General features: G+C 41.0%; 1 protein-coding gene across 1 annotated transcript in view; it reads left to right on the forward strand.

The window, feature by feature from the left end:
- The window catches only part of CRISPLD2 (cysteine rich secretory protein LCCL domain containing 2), a 79,801-nt gene extending 77,883 nt beyond the window's left edge, over positions 1 to 1,918 (forward strand). Inside the window, exon 15 of the mRNA XM_036752474.1 lies at positions 1 to 1,918. This exon is cut by the window's left edge and continues 876 nt beyond it. The gene's annotated coding sequence lies outside the window, so the exon portion shown is untranslated.
- The last annotated feature ends 11,985 nt before the right edge of the window (positions 1,919 to 13,903 follow it).

A 13,903-nucleotide genomic window follows, 5' to 3' on the forward strand; every position in this document is an offset into this window, starting at 1 on the left:
TGGGGACTCATGGGCTAGAGTCTTTTCTGTTAGCCCATATGATATGCCAGACTATAGGTTTTTATTGTTTGTGTCCTTGCTTTTAAGTGAATTTTTATTTAATCCTTAGTTCCATAGAGAAGGTTAAGAACATGCCCAGTGTTGTGTATGTATGAGTATGTGTGTTTGTATGTATATAAAAACCACATACACATATTCTATATATACCCACACATACCTATAACACCATTGTTAGGGCATAAAAATTCCTTTTTATGAATTACTTTCTCAAAGGATGACCTATTTTTTTCCTTCTTAAATATTACTGAGATTGGTTCCCTGCAAGCCCAGCAGTCTTACTTGGTGCACATTCCTCTCTGTGGTTAGCAAGATTTGGAGAGGAATGGCTCTGTGGTTCTGAAGCTGCCCCTAGGTTTAATGACAACCGTAGAATGTAACACATGAGTATAGTTTCTCTTCCTGTTATTGTGGAATTGTAGCTTCCAAATGTTCCAAGGCTCTGAGGAGACCTGTGTTGTTTGGGTCATGCTTTTTTTTTAAACCTCAATTCCTCATGAGCTTGTAACAAAGCTGCATAATAAAGATACACATGTTAGAAATTCATTTTTGTAGGATGGTAAAAGATTGACTTTTTTTTTTCAAATGTTAGTTTCAAATTTAATTTTGTTTTCCATGGAGTAAGTTCTGAGACGGAGACCTAGCATTAAGATAAAAATCTAACCTGGTTTGCACATTATCAAGAAGCATCGGAGATCGATCTACCTTGGGAATAAGGAAGGCAAAATGACATTACTGCATGCCGTTTTACTACAGCATTTGAAGATAGCAAGAAAGCAATTAAACTCGTAGCTAGACCAATGCTAAAAATTAGTTGGAACATATTTTGCTTAATTAAGCACCTGCTTGGAGTTATTCATAGGCATCTGTGTGAAAAACTTCATTATCCCATTATTCATGTGTTCATTCGTCCATTCAACATTTATTAAGCACTTACTGTATACAAGGCGCAGTGCTAGATACTTTCATTTTGTATGAAGGATGCCAAGTATCTGGATATTTGGCAACCTCTGGATGCCTGAGGTTGAGATGACAGAATTGTTCACTTTTTAATGAGATATTTATGGTTGTGTTACATAAGTCAATCAGATTCCTTAGTTTGGTAAATAACATGGTAACATACCAGTGAAACCTGGGGGTATTTCACCAGCAAGCATCTTGCTATTAAGTAGATATCAGACAACCTTTTCATATACTTAAGTGTCTTGTATGCCTCATTTGAACATAAAGTATTGGTGCTCTATGAAAGTCATGACTTCAGCCCTTCTAACAGTGTAAAATCAACCTGACCAGAACCAGAACTTTCTGGTTTGATTTTTTTTCCTTTTCATTCATCACCTGTGTATTTTGAAACTGGAATAATGTTCATTTGTAATCACTAGTCTTTTTAATTGAGAGAATGTCACAATTTAACCATAAGCCCATTGGACAAGGACCATCTGTAAATCCATGTTTTGCACTGGGCCATGCATGTTACTAGAAATTGATATCTAATAATATAAGAAACAAAAGTAGGGTTGGTTATTTCATGTCTCCTATTTCCCAAATAAAATGCTTACCATTGTCTTGGATTGTCAACTTTCACCTTGTTCTTAAATCTGTATTGTGTTTAATAATATTATCTGCAGGCTACCTCTACCTGCAGTTTATATATGTGCTTTTTTCTATGAAAAATGATGTATTTTTACTATTTCCTATGTATAAAAGTTTATTGTAAATTTTTTTGTGTGTGCTTTGCATGAACAAGGGGCCATACTTTGTTTTTTTAAAAAAATTCTAGTTTTTTTCCTAAAGTTTCTGTAAAATATCATTTTTGAGAAGTTTGGACAATTTGTGAAATAAAAAAATGTTAAACCCCTAAGGGGTCCTCCTAGTTACTTCATTTTTTCTAATAATAAAGACAGTGTGGTTTCATAGGAAGAACAATGGACTTGGGGGTCAGAAGTCCTGGCTTGGCTACATGAGGCCTGTGAATGAGTCACTTTATAGAGTCTCAGTTGCATTATCTTCATTGGCATCTATGTGAAAAAAACTTCATTATCCTGATGTTCATCTCCACATTTATAAACCCGTGCTCTTTGTAAGGCGACTGTGAGATTTTTGAAGGAGGTACTCTAAATGTGAGCTTTTATTGCTATTACCTGTAACTAAATGTGAGTGACTTGTAAATCTGGGTTATTATTGGGCATCATGGTTTTAAAAAAAGGCTGGGGGGGAGCAGCTAGGTGACACAGTGGGTAAACACTGGGCTTAGAATCAGGAAGACATCTTCCTGAGTTCAAATCTGGCCTCTGACACTTACTAGCTGTGTGACTCTGGGCAAGTCACTTAGCCCTGTTGGCCTCTGTTTCCTCATCTGTCAAATGAGCTGGAGAAGGAAATGGCAATATCTTTGCTGAGAAAACCCCAAAAGGGGTCATGGAGAGTTGGACATGACTGGAAAATGACTGAACAGCAAAGTCCTTGAACCTGGGTCTTCCTGATTCTGAGGCCAATTCCATCCAGCTACAGTGTCTGACACATAGTAGGTTTTTAACCATTGCTTGTTGACTTGACTCACTTCTACATGACAACAGCCCTTCCAATAGTTGAAAACAAAGCTATCAGGTCCTGCCCCCCTCAAGCCTTCTTATCTCTGGACTCTACATTCCTTCCTTCCTTTGTCCTGGTGGCAGCTTCCTTGCACATTATCCCAGTGTATTGCTTTGTTTTTTGGTTTAGGTTTCTCCATTCACAAAGTAAGAAGTCTGAACCCAGGCTAGAAGCCCAGTTGAATTTGGGAAAAGAGCATCAGGGAATGAGAACCTGGCCCAGGCAATTGGCTCAGACTTTTTTTGAAGATGATCTTTTTTTTCCTTTTCATTCATTTCAACAAACATTTAAAGAGTTTTGATGATGTGTAAAGCACTGTGCTAGACACAAAGACAAAGGTGACACAGTCCTTGCCCTCAAGGGGACCTTGAGGTAACCTATTACGGGTACACAGACTTATAGTACAAGGTATGGTATGATGAAGGCAAAGGTGGTACCATAGGAACATTGTAGAAGAATGCTCTCATGCTTGGCTGGGGGAACCAGGGAAGGCTTTAAGGAGGAAGGGATGCCTGAACTGAGCCTTAACGGATTTTGACAAATAGAGATGAAAAGGGAAGATATTCTAGGCATGGCCTGCAGAAATGCAGGAAAGTGTCAGAGGGCAGAAGACTTGGGAACCTCTGATCAAGTCAAATCAACAAGCATTTATTAAAGATTTATTATGTGCCAGATATTGTGCACACTTTGGCAGCTAAGTGGCAGATGGCCTGGAGCTGGGAGAGACTTGAAGCAGGATCAACCTGTGGGCTGTTGCCGTAGTCCAGACATGAGGTGATGAGAGCCTGCACCAAGGTGATGACAGTGTCAGGGGACAGAAGGGGGTGTACATGACAGATGTTTTGATGGTAAAATTGACAGGCCTTGGCAATAGATGGCATATGGGAGTGAGAGAGAATGAGGTGTCTCATGAGGCTGACTGGGAGGATGGTGATGTCCTCAATAGAAATAGGGAAGTTTGGAAGAAGGAAGGGTTTGGAGGGAGGGATAATAAGCTCAGTTTTGGACATGTTGAGTTTAAGATGTCTACTGGACAGGCAGTTAGAGATGTCCAATAAGCAGCTGGAGATGCAAGAGTGGAGATCAGGAGAGGGGTTAGGGTGGGATAAATAGAAATGATAACTGAATCCATGGGAGTTGATGAAATTACCAGGCAAAATAGTATATGAGAAGAAGAAACTGAATCTTGGAGGACATCCACAATTAGTGGGCATGACCTGGATGAAGATCCAGCAAAGGAGATGGAGAAAGAGTGGTCAGACAGGTAGAAGAAGAGCCAGGGTGGGGTGGGGGGCGGAAGTAGTGTCTTGAAAACCTAGAGAGAGAAGAGCATGAAGGAGAAGAGAGTGATCAATAGTATCAAAGACAGCAGAGAGGTTGAGAAAGACAATGGTTGAGAAAAAAAACATTTGATTTGTCAGTTAAGAGAGCACTGGTAACTTTGAAGAGAGCAGTTTCATTTGAATGATAAAGTTGGAAGAAAGATTGAAAAGAGTTTAAAGAGAGTGAGAAGAGAGGATGAGAAAGCTACAATTGTAGATGGCCTTCTCAAAGAGTTTAGCCCCAAAACACAGGAGGGATGCAGTACGATGGCTAGCTGGGATGGATGAATGAGGTGAGGGTTTTTTGAAAGGATGGGGAGACAAGAGGATGTTTGTAGGCAGTAGACAAGCAGCCAATAGACAGGGAGAGATTGAAAATAACTAAGGAAGTGGGGATGCTACAGAGAGCAATCTGCTGCAAAAGTCAAGATGGAGTGGGATCACTTGTATCCTTAGAGGGTCTGGTGGTTGTATAGTAGAGTGTATAAAGAGGAAAAACCTGATTTAAAACTGGAAAGGCAGATGGGAACCAGATAATCAAGAGTGTTAAGAACAAGCAAAATGGCTATCAGGCTGAATGAGTGACCACTGTGGGTCTTTTGGTAACTTGTTCTACAACCCGCTGAGAGGTCACATCTTTCTTCTTTGCTTTTCCGAATTAGCAAAAGATAATGAAGGTCAGCAACTTGACTGCTTTGACTTGCAACTAGTCTCAGAAGAGGGATATGATTAGAAGAGAGAATACCATTTGAACAGTCTGTCACTCAGCAAGAACATGAGACAATCCAGGTACATTCTCATAAAGAAAGAGAACTCAATACAAATAAATATTAATTAAGTATCCACTGTGGCTAAGATACCATGTTAGGCATTTATGGGTTTCCAAAAAGATACAGTTCCTCCCTTCAAGGAGTTTATAGTCTAGGAATGGGTTGGGAGGAGAGAAAATATGCCAATATAAAAATGGCTATAATGCGTGGTAAAATGATATCTTCTTTTTTGTTTGTTTTTTGTAAAGGCAATTGGGGTTAAGTGACTTGCCAAAGGTCACACAGCTAGTAAGTGTGTCAAGTGTCTGAGGCCGGATTTGAATTCAGGTCCTCCTGACTCCAGGGCCAGTACTCTCCTCACTGCATCACCTAGCTGCCCCAAAATGATATCTTCTGAAGCACAAATTCTATGCTATGGGGTGGGGGATTTCAAGAAGGGAGAGATTATAACTTTAGGGAGGGGAAAATCAAGAAAGGCTTCATGGAAGATGTAATATCTAAGCTGGTCTTGAAGGATGGGTGAGAGTCCCAACAGATAAAGCTCAGTTGGGGAGAGAGGGAAATACAGTACGTATTTAAAGTTATAGTAACAGCATGAGCAAAGATTGAATAGCACGGGGATAGGCTTTGGTGGACAGCATGGAGTCCAGTTTGACCAAAGCATGCAGTACATGCAGAGCAGTAGTGGGAGACTGCTTGTAAAGAGAAGCCAGGGATATATTATTGTGACTTCATTCAGCAAACATGATGTGTTTAGGAAGATTACTTTGGCAGTGTATGGAGGATGAATTTACCAATGGATTGGGAGAGGCAGGGCTGGGGTGGGGAGGAAGGAGATCAGTTGATAATCTATTGAAATAGTTCAGGTGAGCAGACCTGAACTAGAGTGACGGTAGTGGTCATAGAATGGAGAGTGTACGTATGAGAGAGATTATGACAATAGAATCAATAGGACTTGGCAGGAGGTAAGGGAGAAAAAGCAAAGCTGGAAGAATATTTATAGCCTTGTGATTCAAACAACTAGGCTTTCCAAGGCATCATAAAATGATGACTCAAAGAGAATAGACCTGATTTTTTTTTCTATAAAGGTAGAACTTTTTTTTATCAAGACAACTAAAGAATAAGTATTGCAGTATTATTTTACCGGAAAAAAATAACATTTAAAGAGCAAGATTTAAAGGAACAAAAACTCCTGTGTACAGTTTGGTACCCTAACTCCTTTTCAGGGTCTTCTGCTGGGTCATATTGTATCTCCTGACCTTTAGGGCGGGGTCCACCAAAGCTCAGTCCTGGACCATCTTTATCTTTACTCTCTTCTTTGGTGATCTTATCAGTTCCCATGGGTTCATCTTTTTGCACATAACTGCCTGGACTTGTACATTCAGAATTGTTTCTCTCTCTCTCTCTCTCTCTCTCTCTCTCTCTCTCTCTCTCTCCTGGTAAGTGGCTGAGGTGAGATTTGAATTCAGGTCCTCCTGCCTCCAGGACTGGGGCTCTATCTACTGTGCCACCTAGCTGCCCCTCCCTCTCTTTATATCCAGTCATTTACCAAGTCTCTGACTACACTACTCACAAGGCTAAGATGCTGTTTCATTCATACCTCTTGCTTAGACTATCGTAATAGTCTTCTAATTGGTATCTTTGTCTGCACTCTCTCCCATTTCTAATCCCATCTTGTATGTCAAATATAATTTTCCTAAGGCACAGGTCTGATCATGTAACTAGTCTGCTCAGAAGGCATCAATGACTCCCTAATGCCCTTGGGTTAAAGTACAAATTACTCAGCTTGGCGTTTAAAGCCCTTTGCAGTTGGTCTCCACCTAATTTGCCAGTTTTGTTTCACATCATCCCTGCTACCTCCACCCTATTCACACACTCCACCTGGTTAATTTGCTGGTTTCCAGACTCTAGTTTATCCCTGCTGCCTCTGATGCATTCACGCGCTGCCTCGTTAACTTCGGGTTTACTGGCTAGATTTCTTTCCCAAAGACCAAACCTCAACCCCATTTCACTCTGGAGTTTACAGATTGGACCACAATAGGTCCCTGCCCAAGCACCACTTAGTGGCTATTTTTTGGGCCCTCCTGGTTCAGAGTGAATGTAAATAGTAACTGTTTCTCTTTTGGCCAGCAACCCTGAGGGTCTTCCCTTCCCAGTTTCCTTTTTTTTATTAAAGGGGCCACCCTTTGACTCACTTCTTAAAGAGGCCTATTCACTGAACGGGCATTACCTCCTCCAAGTGAGTACATGAAAAGGCCTTAGCCTGAAAGGGCCAGGGTCTCCCATTGCATCCTGGGTCATCTCCAGTCATCCTGATGAATATCTGGTCACTGGACCCAGATGGCTCTGGAGCAGAAAGTGAGGCTGGTGACCTTGCACAGCCCTCCGTCACTCAAATCATAGTCATCTGCAAGTCACATGCTCATCTCTCTGATGTCGTGGTCTTCTTTGAGAACGAAGGACAAACACAACATAAACCACTCTCTCCCTCAGTTCTAGAACATACCTTCTTCTCAATTCAGCCTCTCTTTATCTTCCTTCAAGGCTGAACCCAAGTATTATTTCTTCCATGAAACTTTCCCTTACTATTCTTTTGTGTTTTTTCTTTTCTTTTCTTGTCAGTTAAGTTACTTGCCCAGAGTCACACAGCTAGTGTCAAGTGTCTGAAGCCAAATTTGAACTCAGGTCCTCCTGATTCCAGGGCTGGTGCTCTATCCATTGCACCATAGCTGCCCCTCTGTCCCCAGGTCTTGATGCTCTCTCCCTCCTCAACCTACCTTATTTCTACTTACTTGTGAACATACTATATATACCCCCACCCTCACGTCATTAGAATGCCCAACTACAACTCCAGAGGAGCAAAGATGAAACCCACTTCCCACCTCTTGTTGGAGGAGGGCTAGCCTATAGGTGAAGAATGAAACATATTTTGGACAAGGCCAATGTGTGGATTTGTTTTGTACTTTTGCTGTTTGCTTGACTATACCTGTTGATTATATGGGAGGGTTTTTTAATGGGGGCAAAGGGGAAGATATTACAAGGCAGCACAGAGTGATAAGAGCATCAGTGAAGCATTAAAAATGCCTAGAACAGAACAGAAGCAGGTTCAGAGAGAAACAGACAAGAGGGCAGCCGTGGGACTAACATCCAATGTGTTATATACTTTTTAAAAAAAAGTTGCACATGATGGAAAAATAGCATTTCTATAGTACTTTGAAGATTGAAAACTACTTTACAAATATCTTATTTGCTCCTCACGAAAGTCCTGGGAGGTAGGTACTATTACTACCCCTATATTACAGATGAGGAAACTGAGGCAGACAGAGATTTAGTGACTCATACAGGGTCACACAGCTAATAAATGTTTGAGGCTAGATTCCTGACTCCAGGAAGAGTCTATCCGAAACAGAAATTTGTAGTTTTACATATAATCCTCTTTTTCTGTACTTTTCTGTACTTATCAAGTTCAGAATAACAAAAATTACTTTAAAAAAGAATGTAGTCTCTTTGAGTGCAAAGATGGTTCCCACTTCGTCTTCATATCCTCGGTTCCCGATATGTGGTAGTTTCATAGACTAAGAGCTGCAAGGGACCTTAGAGGTCAACTACTACAACCGCAGCATTTGAAAGTGGTGGAAACTGAGGCCCAGAGATACAAAGTGAGTTGTCATAGGTCACAAGTCCTGTGACTCCATGTTCAGTGTGTTCTTTTCACTCTACCAACTTCCCTCCCATGTGTGTTGAACTGAATGTATTTTTTTTTTATCTAACCATAGGCTCAGAATTCTTCTTTTAATTTTCTTTGAATCTTGGTGACTTGATATGATAACTTATGTGATCACTCCAGCATTCCTATGGGGCAAGCAGTATAGTTCTCCTTATTCCTCAGCTAGCATATGGCCTTGCATAGACTAGGCATTTAATGAATGGTTTTGAATTTAAAGTTAATCGTTGTTAGATTAAGAAACTTCGGCGCCAAATTATGTGAGTCATGAAAACAGTCCTTCCGTTCAAGTAGATTCTGTGAGACCCATAGCTATTTAGTGATAGACCCGTGACTGAAACCCAGCCTTTCTGAGCATTGGTCTTGTCCTCTTGCCACTGGACTACCCTGGCGTGTGTTTTCCCATGGATTTCCTAGTTTTGGAGTTCTGCTGAGTACCTGACACACAGCCAGCATGATTGCTCAACCCAGTTCTGGTTTTTACCACACCCCAGAATGTCTCCAGCAATCTCAAGGGGAACCACAATTGTAAGGTTAAATTCTCTGAACCAAATTCATTTTAATTTTAAAAAATCTGCCACATCTATGGAACATATATGGATCCCCTAATGGGCATCACAAACCATACAAAAGCAGTTATGTTCCTTCTCCTGCCTTGCCCCATCCTAGAGATGTCTATTGGTAATAGCTAGCCTTATATTCCTTAAAGTCTGGAAAGTGTTTTACATGGGATTTCATCCTTACAATACCACGTAAGGTGGGTGTTATTATTATCTCTGCAACTGAGAGGCTAAGTGATTTCGTCCAGGATCACCACAGCTATTAAGAGTCTGAAGCCTGATTTGAATAAGTCTCCTGGTCCCACACTCTATCTATTGTGCCGCCTAGCTGACTGTGATATGCTACACGGTTCTGTCCTTGGTCCTGTTCTATGCTTACATTTGCCTATTTGAACATCCGCCTGCTGCTCCTAGGTTTGCCCTCGGGAGCCAAAAAGACCAAATCTAATCAATCTTCCAGGTGGTATCCCTTCAAATATTTGAAGACAGTGATCATGGTCCCCCTAGATTTTCTTGACTCCAAGTTAAACATCCCTGGTTTTTTCAACTGATTAGAATTCATGTGGCATGAGCTTGAGGTCCTGGCTGCCCTCTCATGAATGCTTTCCTTGTGATTGACACTCTTTCTAAAATCTGGTACCATGGGCTGGATTCTCCAGCTGTCATCTGGCCAGACAGCCGCAGTGCTATCACCTTCTTATTCCTAGAAATGATGCTTCGTTTATGTAGTGCAGGATGATGCTAACCTTCTTGGTGGGTCACATCACAGTATCTGTTGACCTCAGTAAGCTCCTGCTCCAATAAAATTCCCAGATCTTGTTCTCTAACCTCGATTCTGTGTCTAATACCTCATCTAACCCTAACTTAGCTATGCCTTCTCTGCCTTGCAATTCTGAAGTTAATTTTAAAAAATTAAGTGTAAAACTTAACATTAAATGTCCTTTTATTTGAATCAGCTGAATGCTCTAGACTGTCAAGGTCTTTTTGGATCGTTTCTATGTCACCCAACCAGTTAGCCATCCCACCCAGCTGCGTGTAACCTGAACACCTGAAAAAAACATCAATATGCCTTTTATCCAAGTCATTGATAAAAATGGTAGACAACACAGCATTCCCACTGTGAAGAATGATCCCTAGGGCACTTCACTGGAGACTTCTTTTCGAGCTGATATTACACAAACAATGACTACTCTCCCAATCCAACCCTTCAATTGGTTTCTGAATCTTTTTCATTTCCAGAGGCTGCTAGGTGGCTCAGTGGATACTGTGCTGGGCTCAGAGTCAGGAAGACCTGAATCGAAATCTGGTCTCAAACACTTACTAGGTATGTCACTCTGGGCAAGTCATTTAACTTCTGTCTGCCTCAGTTTCTCCAACTGTCAAATGGGATAACAATAGCACATATTTTCCAGGGTTTTGTAAATATTAAATTACATAATACTTGTAAAGCACTTAGGACAGTGTACTTATTTCCTTCCTATACTAATAAGTTTCTCCATCTTCCCCTTACCCCACCCCCATTGCAAACATGTATAGTTAATCAAGACAGATTTCCACATTGGCAATGTCTAAAAAAAGACTTGTCTCATTCTGCATTCTGAGTCCTTGACCTCTCTATTGGCACGTGGGTAGAGTGTTTCAACAGCAGTCCTCTGGAATCATGGGTGATCATTATGCTGATAAGAGATTAGCACAATAATATTCCATCACGATTATGTACCATAACTTATTTATCCATGCCCCAATTTACAGGCACCCCTCAGATTCCCATTCTTTGCCATCTCAAAGAATTTGTTTTGCTTAGGACTAATCTGTCCCTTAATGTATCCTCAAATCTCCTCTCCACACTTCCTTTTCCCTCCTATTTCCCTTTTGAGTGAAATGTATTCCTGTAACCAACCATCTCTCTCTCTCTCTCTCTCTCTCTCTCTCTCTCTCTCTCTCTCTGTATGTGTCCTACCTTCTTTTGACTAGTTCAGATGAGGGTGAGGCTCAGGCTCACATTAGCCTCTCCTTCCAACATCCTTCCTATTTGTATAGATGTCTACTTGCTTACCCTGATTATGGGATATAATTTTCCCTAACCTTCCTTCCCCTCCGTTGCAGTGTATTCCTCTTTCCCTCTCATTCCCTTCTCTTCTTAAGTTCATCAAGACATGACAGAACCACTTCCAGGCTTTGACTATTTGGACCCCTTTTATGACCCTTGATGGTGTGAGGGTCCTGAGGGGGCACATATATAAGCTCCCCATATTTGAATGTAAGTAGTTTATCCTTGCTTAGTCCTTTATTATTGTTTATTTATATTTGCCTTTTTATGCTTCTCTTTACTGTTTGCACTTCAAAATTTCTATGCAGCTCTGATCTTTTCATTGGGGATGCTTGGAAATCTTTTATTTCTTTAAATGTCCACCCCCCCATAAGATTTTACTTAGTTTTGCTTGGTAAATCATTCTTTGTTGTAAGTCTAAAGGGTTTTTTTGCTTTCTGGAATATCATATTCCAAGTTCTTCACTCCTTTATATTTGTGGCTTCTGTCTTGTGTAATCCTGGCTGTGGCTCCTCAGTACTTGAATTCTTTCTTTCTGGATGCTTGCTATATTTTTCCTTTGACTTAGGAGCTCTGGATTTTATCTGCAATGTTCCTGGGAGTAATGCTTTGGGGGTTTCAGGGGATGACTTGGTGGATTCTTTCTGTTTCCCCTTTGCCCTTTGGCTCTAAGAGATCTGGACAGCCTTTCTCTCTCCTGGAACAGGCTTGAGCAACTCTGCCTCAGGAGCTACCATCCCCCTCCTCCCTCCTGCCCTGATACTAGCACATCTCTAAACTGCCATGGTCTCTCACCCTTACCCCTTAGCTGTAGCTATGTGAAAAGCTCAATGGCTTCAGAGTCAGAGGACATAGTTCAAATCTCTGGTCCAGGAACCGGGAAGCTGCAGCCTTGAGGCCATATGCCTTGAACTGAGTCCAAGTTTTACAGAACAAATCCTTTTATTAAGGGGATTTGTTCTGTGAGGTTTGGATTCAGTCAAAGGGCCACACTTGAGGACCTAGATGGCCACTAGTCACTTAGTTTCCTCATCTCAATAAAGCAGGGTTATGAATAGATGGCCTTCGAGATCTCTTTAGGAAACTAGGTGATACGGACCTTGACTCTTGTGCTCTGGCTGAGCCAGGGAAAAGTCGGGGGAAACCCTGAGACAGGAATAGACTCTTATTTCAGTTGGACAGAGACTGGGGATCTCCTTGGGGTAGGTAATCTTTCTGCTGATAGAGACTATAATTGCTCTAGGGTTCTTCCAAGTTACAGCGGCTGAAATAATCCCTTACCTTGGCCTCTGGTGACAAACTTCTCCACCCTTCCCTAGTCCGGTCCCCCAATAATCCATCTTCAGCCTTTCTAAATTGGTAGGACCTGACTAAACCTTAGGGAATCCAGGGTCACCTCCATGCTGGGCTGAGAAGGATGGGACATCAGAGGAAGACTTGAAAGTCTTTCTTACTAACTGAAGAGATGTTCTTTTTCCTCATATCTCTACCCTGCTCCTTTTTCTTCTTTTGCTCCCCCTCTGACTCATCCTTCCCCACCACCCAGCCCTTGGAATTCCAAACCGGACAACAGGGAAAGAAGCTAAGGAAGTCTGTGTGACTTAAAATCTGCTTCAAACTGGCCATCTCCTGGTCTTGTGGTCATAAATACATACTTAGGGGGGAATAAAGAGATATAAGGGCAGGGCTTGTCGAAGCCCTCAATCATGAGAAAAGACAAGATTTGTCAATGAAAGAGCAAAGAGTAGGAGAAACAGGCCTCTGAGCTTTATTGTCATTTCTTTACTAACTATGATTACTAATGCCTATACATGTTTTGGAAGAACAATTTTTTATTCTGCACTTATGCATCAAAAATTAGCATCTCCATACGTGCAAGCAGATAACAAAAAGACAATTCTATATGAACCTCTGAATCTTCATTTCACACCATTTGCTTTTTTTAAAAAAAGTGTATAATAATTCCCCATATTACTTTCAAAACTGTCTTCTTTGTGCTTCTTTCTGAGCTTCTCTTTTTTCTGACTATTTAAAAAAATTACACTAGCCCTGGTTTAGGTGGGGCATCACTATTGCTAACTCTCTGCCCAGCACCCCCCCCCCCCCCATTAAAAGCCAAGGGAAAGGAAGAAAGGAGAAAAAATTGTGGTAACAAGGCCAGTCAATCAAAATGAGTCCCCATAATGACCATGTGCAAAAATGTACACCTCTCATCCTTCTTTTCATCCCCTCTCTGTCAGGTAACTTGTTTCACCATGGTGGCTCTGGATATATAGTTGGTCATTGCATCGATAAGGGTTTTTAACTCTTTCAAGGTTGTTTTTCTTTACAATGTTGTTGTTCTTGCATAAATTGTTCTGTTTGGTTTCTCTGGACTTGTGATTATATTTCCAAGTTTCTATTCAGTCTGGTCTTTTCACCGGAGATGCTTGAAAGTCATCTGTCCCACTAGAGGTCCATTCCCCCACCCTCACCCCATAGTAGGATTTATAATCAACCTTGTAGAATGTTATTCTTGGTCATAAGTCTATCTCTTTTTTTCTTTTGGAATATAGTATTGAAGGATGTTTTATTTTTGGTGGCAGATACTAGGTCTTATGTTCCTTGGTACTTGAACTGCTTCTTTCTGGATATTTGCTATATTTTCCATTGGACATGGAAGCCCCGGATTTGGGTTATCACATTCCAGAGACTTTTCCTTTTGGAATTCTTTTCTGGAGATGATCAATGGATAATTTCCATCTTTACTTTGACTTTTGGTTCTAATAGATCTGGGAAGTTTTTTATTTATGATTTTTGAAATATAGTGCCTGGGCTACTTTTAAAAA

Source organism: Trichosurus vulpecula, chromosome 3 (assembly GCF_011100635.1).
Source record: "Trichosurus vulpecula isolate mTriVul1 chromosome 3, mTriVul1.pri, whole genome shotgun sequence".
Lineage (NCBI taxonomy): Eukaryota > Metazoa > Chordata > Mammalia > Diprotodontia > Phalangeridae > Trichosurus > Trichosurus vulpecula.